This window comes from Oncorhynchus nerka, linkage group LG7, assembly GCF_034236695.1.
Source record: "Oncorhynchus nerka isolate Pitt River linkage group LG7, Oner_Uvic_2.0, whole genome shotgun sequence".
Lineage (NCBI taxonomy): Eukaryota > Metazoa > Chordata > Actinopteri > Salmoniformes > Salmonidae > Oncorhynchus > Oncorhynchus nerka.
Window position 1 is genome coordinate 1,421,904 of NC_088402.1, and position 9,331 is coordinate 1,431,234.

A 9,331-nucleotide genomic window follows, 5' to 3' on the forward strand; every position below is an offset into this window, starting at 1 on the left:
CCCCTGTGAGGAAGGCTTCCCCCTGTGAGGAAGGCTTCCCCCTGTGAGGAAGGCAACCCCCGTGATGCTGGGAGATTACACATGGAATGTGAGACTTTCTTTATTTTGATAGTTTATTGGACGATAGTCAGCACCTCCACCTAAACTACTATTCCGGGTGTGCGCCAGCTCATGTTTTTTTACATCTAATATTGGTGGAAGTTGTCATTAACTGGTGGAAGACATGAAGCCTGCTAGCTGAGAATGGCCTAATGTGTAGTCCCTAATTAGCACAGTAGGGAGCACCAAGTAGTGGTCAAGTTAAAACCATGTTTTTTTTCAAATGACCTGAGATGAGTGGAAATTGGTCTTAACTTTACAGAACGGCTAAATTGAACAAAGGCAGACATGAGCGTTCAATGGGATACATAGCATGTTAACCTCATGTTTATAAATACAGTAAATAGTGCATTTTATTGAGGGAACAATGATCTTCTGTTCCCCACAACATATAAGAGCATTAGAACGGGAACTTACACTGTAATAAAGAGCATTAGAACGGGAACTTACACTATAATAAGAGCATTAGAACGGGAACTTACACTGTGATAAAGAGCATTAGAACGGGAACTTACACTGTAATAAAGAGCATTAGAACGGGAACTTACACTGTGATAAAGAGCATTAGAACGGGAACTTACACTGTAATAAAGAGCATTAGAACGGGAACTTACACTGTGATAAAGAGCATTAGAACGGGAACTTACACTGTGATAAAGAGCATTAGAACGGGAACTTACACTATAATAAGAGCATTAGAACTTACACTGTGATAAAGAGCATTAGAACGGGAACTTACACTGTGATAAAGAGCATTAGCATTAGATAAAGAGCATTAGAACGGGAACTTACACTGTGATAAAGAGCATTAGAACGGGAACTTACACTGTGATAAAGAGCATTAGAACGGGAACTTACACTGTGATAAAGAGCATTAGAACGGGAACTTACACTGTGATAAAAAAAATGTGGAGACCCCTTCAAATGAGTGGATTTGGCTATTTCAGCCATACCTGTTGCTGACGGGTGTATAAAGTTGAGCACACAGCCATACAATTTCCATAGACAAACATTGGCAGTAGAATGGCCTTCAGTGACGTTCAATGTGGCACCGTCATAGGATGCCACCTTTCCAACAAGTCAGTTTGTCAAATGTCTGCCCTGCTAGAGCTGCTCTGGTCAACTATAAGTGCTGTTATTGGGAAGTGGAAACGTCTAGAGAACGACAGCTCAGCCACGAAGTGGTAGGCCACACAAGCTCACAGAACGGGACTGCAGAGTGCTGAAGCTTGTAAAGACGCCTGTCCTCAGTTGCAACACTCACTACAGAGTTCCAAACTACCTCTGGAAGCAACGTCAGCACAAGAACTGTTCCATCGGGAGCTTCATGATTTCCATGGCTGAGCAGCCGCACACAAGCCTAAGTTCACCGCACAGATCCCTGACCTCGATGGGGGATTGAACACCTTCGGGATGATTTGGAACGCCGACTGCGAGCCAGGCCTTATCGCCCAACATCAGTGCCCAAGTCCATATTAATGCCCATGATTTTGGAATGAGATGTTCGTGCAGGTGTCCACATGCTTGGGCACCGTGGAAGTTACCTGCTGCAGTATGTCTCCTAGTTCTGTGCTCAGTTCTTTTGCTGCCAGTTGTTCTCGGTGTATCATCCAACGTGTCCATATGGCAGAAAGAAACACATCCATAACTAGTGCAGAGGCCTGCCCACCGCCACGCCAAAGATGAGGCACATCTGTGCAAAAGCCCACCATTTTTATGACATATGGATTCTGTTTTTCATCAATATAGCCACGCAGCACAAGGAGCAATCCCATATACCGTTTCATGCTCCCGAATCGTGAGACAGAACAATATGTCCTCATGAATAGCATCCGGTGACGTGTTTAGTCAACAAAAGTCAATGCATGGTCATCTGGGCCCTCACAGCTAACGTCCATTTGGAGAGCATAATCTGGGGAGTTTGAGTCATTCAGTCAGTTTTCTCTTGATTGTTAGCAATAGCATACATTCTTTGTGTTTTCTGACAAAGGTATTGGTGTGACTTTCTGTCCCTCTGCCTCCACACACATTGTTTTCACCATATCAATTGCAGCCAGTAATATCAAAGTCTCTGCAATAGTGTGTGGTTTCATAGTGTATCATGCCGAGTCATTCAATGATTCAGTCAGGTAATCAGAAAGGATTAGTTTTACTGGGGGAGGTCAGGTAATCAGACAGGATTAGTTTTACTGGGGGAGGTCAGGTAATCAGACAGGATTAGTTTTACTGGGGGAGGTCAGGTAATCAGACAGGGTTAGTTTTACTGGGGGAGGTCAGGTAATCAGACAGGATTAGTTTTACTGGGGGAGGTCAGGTAATCAGACAGGATTAGTTTTACTGGGGGAGGTCAGGTAATCAGACGGGGTTAGTTTTACTGGGGGAGGTCAGGTAATCAGACAGGATTAGTTTTACTGGGGGAGATCAGGTAATCAGACAGGATTAGTTTTACTGGGGGAGATCAGGTAATCAGACAGGATTAGTTTTACTGGGCAGGTCGGGTAATCAGACAGGATTAGTTTTACTGGGGGAGGTCGGGTAATCAGACAGGATTAGTTTTACTGGGGCAGGTCAGGTAATCAGACAGGATTAGTTTTACTGGGCAGGTCGGGTAATCAGACAGGATTAGTTTTACTGGGGGAGGTCAGGTAATCAGACAGGATTAGTTTTACTGGGGGAGGTCAGGTAATCAGACAGGATTAGTTTTACTGGGCAGGTCGGGTAATCAGACAGGATTAGTTTTACTGGGGCAGGTCAGGTAATCAGACAGGATTAGTTTTACTGGAGGTCAGGTAATCAGACAGGATTAGTTTTACTGGGGGAGGTCAGGTAATCAGACAGGATTAGTTTTACTGGGGGAGGTCAGGTAATCAGACAGGATTAGTTTTACTGGGGAGGTCAGGTAATCAGACAGGGTTAGTTTTACTGGGGAGGTCAGGTAATCAGACAGGATTAGTTTTACTGGGGGAGGTTAGGTAATCAGACGGGGTTAGTTTTGGGGGGAGGTCAGGTAATCAGACAGGATTAGTTTTACTGGGGGAGGTCAGGTAATCAGACAGGATTAGTTTTACTGGGGGAGATCAGGTAATCAGACAGGATTAGTTTTACTGGGCAGGTCGGGTAATCAGACAGGATTAGTTTTACTGGGGGAGGTCGGGTAATCAGACAGGATTAGTTTTACTGGGGCAGGTCAGGTAATCAGACAGGATTAGTTTTACTGGGCAGGTCGGGTAATCAGACAGGATTAGTTTTACTGGGGGAGGTCAGGTAATCAGACAGGATTAGTTTTACTGGGGGAGGTCAGGTAATCAGACAGGATTAGTTTTACTGGGCAGGTCGGGTAATCAGACAGGATTAGTTTTACTGGGGCAGGTCAGGTAATCAGACAGGATTAGTTTTACTGGGGGAGGTCAGGTAATCAGACAGGATTAGTTTTACTGGGGGAGGTCAGGTAATCAGACAGGATTAGTTTTACTGGGGGAGGTCAGGTAATCAGACAGGATTAGTTTTACTGGGGGAGGTCAGGTAATCAGACGGGGTTAGTTTTACTGGGGGAGGTCAGGTAATCAGACAGGATTAGTTTTACTGGGGGAGGTCAGGTAATCAGACAGGATTAGTTTTACTGGGGGAGGTCAGGATTAGTTTTACTGGGGGAGGTCAGGTAATCAGACAGGATTAGTTTTACTGGGGCAGGTCAGGTAATCAGACAGGATTAGTTTTACTGGGGGAGGTCAGGTAATCAGACAGGATTAGTTTTACTGGGGGAGGTCAGGTAATCAGACAGGATTAGTTTTACTGGGGGAGGTCAGGTAATGGAATTATGTGCACAAGCACAAAACACATCTGTAATTTTAGTCCTGTCCGAATCTGCCACATCAGTAGTTTTTACATGGAGAGTCACAATTCCAACCGGAATAATCTACTGTTTTTTGGCCCACTCCAAGATCCTCTGATAATACTAGACCCGCGCAAATTGACATCCCTGTGTTTTGAGAGAAATGTCTCTGACAGGTGTTTTTTTTATTTTTTTTATTTCACCTTTATTTAACCAGGTAGGCTAGTTGAGAAAAAGTTCTCATTTGCAACTGTGACCTGGCCAAGATAAAGCATAGCAGTGTGAACAGACAACACAGAGTTACACATGGAGTAAACAATTAACAAGTCAATAACATAGTAGAAAAAAAGGGGAGTCTATATACAATGTGTGCAAAAGGCATGAGGAGGTAGGCGAATAATTACAATATTGCAGATTAACACTGGAGTGATAAATGATCAGATGGTCATGTACAGGTAGAGATATTGGTGTGCAAAAGAGCAGAAAAGTAAATAAATAAAAACTGTGGGAATGAGGTAGGTGAAAATGGGTGGGCTATTTACCGATAGATTATGTACAGCTGCAGCGATCGGTTAGCTGCTCAGATAGCTGATGTTTGAAGTTGGTGAGGGAGATAAAAGTCTCCAACTTCAGCGATTTTTGCAATTCGTTCCAGTCACAGGCAGCAGAGTACTGGAACGAAAGGCGGCCGAATGAGGTGTTGGCTTTGGAATGAGTTGCTCACGGTTTGAGCAAAAAAGCTAACGGATCCTGTGCTAATCGTCCTCTGGAATAACAGACATTCTGGAGTAATAATTCCATAACCAACTAGTCCTGTGCAAAATAGGGCTCCTGTCTAATCTGAAATGTAGCAAAGTAGAGCTGCAATATGTCATTAGTTAGTTTTAAAGGGCAACTACACTTCCTGATTTTGAAATGCTCGTAGCCATGACTACATTCAAACACGAGTTGATATCTGGTGTGGTTTGATGTGGGTGTCTCCTGTATTTGCTGGTGGGAAGAGTTGGTCAAATTTATTTCACCATTTAGCTTGAGCCAGGCTGGTTTGTGACCTGACTTTGAACCCTAGCTCAGGGGCTAGTTAGGGACTGTCAATAAATTACACAATGTAAATGTGACAATATTCTCATGTTGCACACCTTTAGTTCTAATGCTTTCGATGTCTGTCTATTAATTTTGGTTGGTATGAGGTTTTTAAGTCATTGTAATTTGGAGCTATTGGATTTTTAACATATTGTCCCATATACATTGTGTCATTTACAGATGGTCCCTAAATCACGCCATAGGGATATCCAAAGTCAACCCAAGGAATGCCTGTAGTAAACTATCAGGTCATATGCAGCTGCACTCTGAATACATGAATACTGTCCTGCCAGCTGTGGTCATGTGGGCAGAATTGATGAATACTGTCCTGCCAGCTGTGGTCATGTGGGCAGAATTGATGAATACTGTCCTGCCAGCTGTGGTCATGTGGGCAGAATTGATGAATACTGTCCTGCCAGCTGTGGTCATGTGGGCAGAATTGATGAATACTGTCCTGCCAGCTGTGGTCATGTGGGCAGAATTGATGAATACTGTCCTGCCAGCTGTGGTCATGTGGGCAGAATTGATGAATACTGTCCTGCCAGCTGTGGTCATGTGGGCAGAATTGATGAATACTGTCCTGCCAGCTGTGGTCATGTGGGCAGAATTGATGAATACTGTCCTGCCAGCTGTGGTCATGTGGGCAGAATTGATGAATACTGTCCTGCCAGCTGTGGTCATGTGGGCAGAATTGATGAATACTGTCCTGCCAGCTGTGGTCATGTGGGCAGAATTGATGAATACTGTCCTGCCAGCTGTGGTCATGTGGGCAGAATTGATGAATACTGTCCTGCCAGCTGTGGTCATGTGGGCAGAATTGATGAATACTGTCCTGCCAGCTGTGGTCATGTGGGCAGAATTGATGAATACTGTCCTGCCAGCTGTGGTCATGTGGGCAGAATTGATGAATACTGTCCTGCCAGCTGTGGTCATGTGGGCAGAATTGATGAATACTGTCCTGCCAGCTGTGGTCATGTGGACAGAATTGATGAATACTGTCCTGCCAGCTGTGGTCATGTGGGCAGAATTGATGAATACTGTCCTGCCAGCTGTGGTCATGTGGGCAGAATTGATGAATACTGTCCTGCCAGCTGTGGTCATGTGGGCAGAATTGATGAATACTGTCCTGCCAGCTGTGGTCATGTGGGCAGAATTGATTAATACTGTCCTGCCAGCTGTGGTCATGTGGGCAGAATTGATGAATACTGTCCTGCCAGCTGTGGTCATGTGGGCAGAATTGATGAATACTGTCCTGCCAGCTGTGGTCATGTGGGCAGAATTGATGAATACTGTCCTGCCAGCTGTGGTCATGTGGGCAGAATTGATGAATACTGTCCTGCCAGCTGTGGTCATGTGGGCAGAATTGATGAATACTGTCCTGCCAGCTGTGGTCATGTGGGCAGAATTGATGAATACTGTCCTGCCAGCTGTGGTCATGTGGTCAGAATTGATGAATACTGTCCTGCCAGCTGTGGTCATGTGGTCAGAATTGATGAATACTGTGCTGCCAGCTGTGGTCATGTGGGCAGAATTGAAACAAACCCAACCTTCATTTACGTTATGATGCATTCAAGGTCACACGTTTTGAACGAGACTGACTTTATTACCAAAATGATCCTATTTACACTTTGTAGGCAATTTTGACAGTAGAATAGATGTTTCTGGTCCATTTTCTAAATGAAAGTTGATTTTTATGGGCAGTTGTTCTTTAAAGTTACTGTATACCGACACAAACAGGGCAACTCAACTGTAAAGAGACATTCAAGTGTCCACATAACAGAGCAACACAACTCCAAACATAACAGATGAGAAGCTACATAGCCCCGAGTCTATATGAATATAAAGAGACATGAGCCCAATAAAAATTACCTGTAGAATGTAATGATTAATTTCAGCTGTGAGATTTTTACATTACATAACATTTGAGGACATATTTATTTATTTTTTTTCACCTTTATTTAACCAGGTAGGCTAGTTGAGAACAAGTTCTCATTTGCAACTGCGACCTGGCCAAGATAAAGCATAGCAGTGTGAACAGACAACACAGAGTTACACATGGAGTAAACAATTAACAAGTCAATAACACCGTAGGAAAAAGAAAAAAAAGATTTATGATTTTTTTTACTTATGATTGTTCAACGTTTTGTTCACTTCCAATCTAAGTACAAAGCTGACCCTTTTCCCCGGTCTTTCTGGCCGCCCTGTTGAATTTCGTTTGTCATATTGTGTGGGATTGTTTATTGTACGTGATGGGTTTTTGTACCCAATATTTTGTTATTTTTATGCCGTTGGTTTTGCTATTAAACTGCTCCGGCTATTACCAGGTTCTGCTCTCCTGCGTCTGACTTCCCTGCCACTGGTTACGCACCCCTTACATAATCCCACACCAAGACATGGGGGGGGGGGAACAGATGGACACACAACAAGTGATTGTGGGAATTGAAACCAGGTGTGAGGAAAAACAAGACAAAACACATGGAAAATGAAAAGTGGATCGATGATGACTAGAAGACCGGCGACGCCCGAACAAGGAGAGGACCCGACTTCGGCGGAAGTCGTGACGAGCACACTATATTGTATTGTACATTTTTTTGTCATGAATTTTTTTTTTTTTTTTTTTAAATACTGCATAGCTCAAGTGATGTGTGGTTATGGAAACTAATATTTGACCATCAAAACGTTCAGGGCTGGCCTAATGATGCCAGTGTCCCACGCCAGTCCAACGTGGATATATGATAGTAACAACTTTGTATCAAAAAAATATAATGTAACAGGCAGCTGATCCAAAAGAGTGGACTATATCAGGGAGAAGTGAGGGCTGACCATGGGGCCTGGTGTGGAGCTGATGTACAAAGGCACATCGGCCCAATGTTGGCAGCCTACGTGAGACCAATATTTTACCCCACATGGTGCCAGTGTGGACATGTTTACTGAGAAGATACACTCAACACTACATACACACTGAAGTCATGCTTCTGAGGTTTGATTAATATAATCAGAAGTAGATGCTATAATAATGTACTAGTTAGGATTTAGAACATACTGCATTACTGTAGTGGCCTACTGTGCCTTTATCAGGAATGACATCATGTGACTGGTCTTATGTCATAATAAAATAAACGTTTCCTGTGTGCTTTGATGAAGTAGAGAGCTGACTCGCATTATAGCGATGTCCATTGCCTGTCATGGACTACTTCAAAACAAACGAAAATCAAGAGTCAAGGTTAGTCGATATTTCTTCATAGCAAAAATCAGAATAGGTCAAATCAAATCAAATGTATTTATATAGCCCTTCGTACATCAGCTGATATCAAATCAAATGTATTTATAAAGCCCTTCGTACATCAGCTGATATCAAATCAAATGTATTTATAAAGCCCTTCGTACATCAGCTGATATCAAATCAAATGTATTTATAAAGCCCTTCGTACATCAGCTGATATCAAATCAAATGTATTTATAAAGCCCTTCGTACATCAGCTGATATCAAATCAAATTTATTTATATAGCCCTTCGTACATCAGCTGATATCTCAAAGTGCTGTACAGAAACCCAGCCTAAAACCCCAAACAGCAAGCAATGCAGGTGTAGAAGGTCCATTTGTTTTGAACCATAACGATAAGTTAGTTAAACAACACAGACCAGTCCAGTCCAGATTGTACTCAACAGCGAGCAGAAATGAGCTTTTAGTGCTTTCCACATGAGGGCCAAAATATTTGAGGCAAAACTGGTCCTGCCAAGGCTAGGGCCAGTCTGACATCTTGTAAATGTATTGGCTTAAAAATAGATCTTGGTTAAACAAAAGTCCCTTGTGAATTCCAGGTCAATCCAGGATAGTTAATCCACCGCCTGTGTGGAACTCGATACACGCGGAGAATCTCAAATGTATACTCCTCGCGTTCTCTCGCCTCTCCTTCTCAAAACCCATTGGATGAGAAAGCCAGAGATCCATCCCCTCTGACCTCCTCCAATTGGTTTTGAGAAGGAGGCGAGGAGAAAGGACGCGAGAAGTATTCAATTGAGATTCTCCCAAATTACAACCTATTTCCATTATAGTGAACTTCCTTCTGGTCGAAGGCAGTGCTCTCCAGTGTTTCCAGAAAGTGTTCACACCTTTCCACATTTTGTTGTTACAAAGTGGGATTCAAATGGTTTGTTGACAAAAAATGGCAATTCAATCTACACAAATACTCTGTCAAAGTGGGAGGACAGTTGTAGCATTTGTAAATAAATAAAACAGGAATATATCTTGATTAGACAAGTTTTCAACCCCCTGACTCAATACATGTTAGAAACACCTTTGCTATTCACCTACTA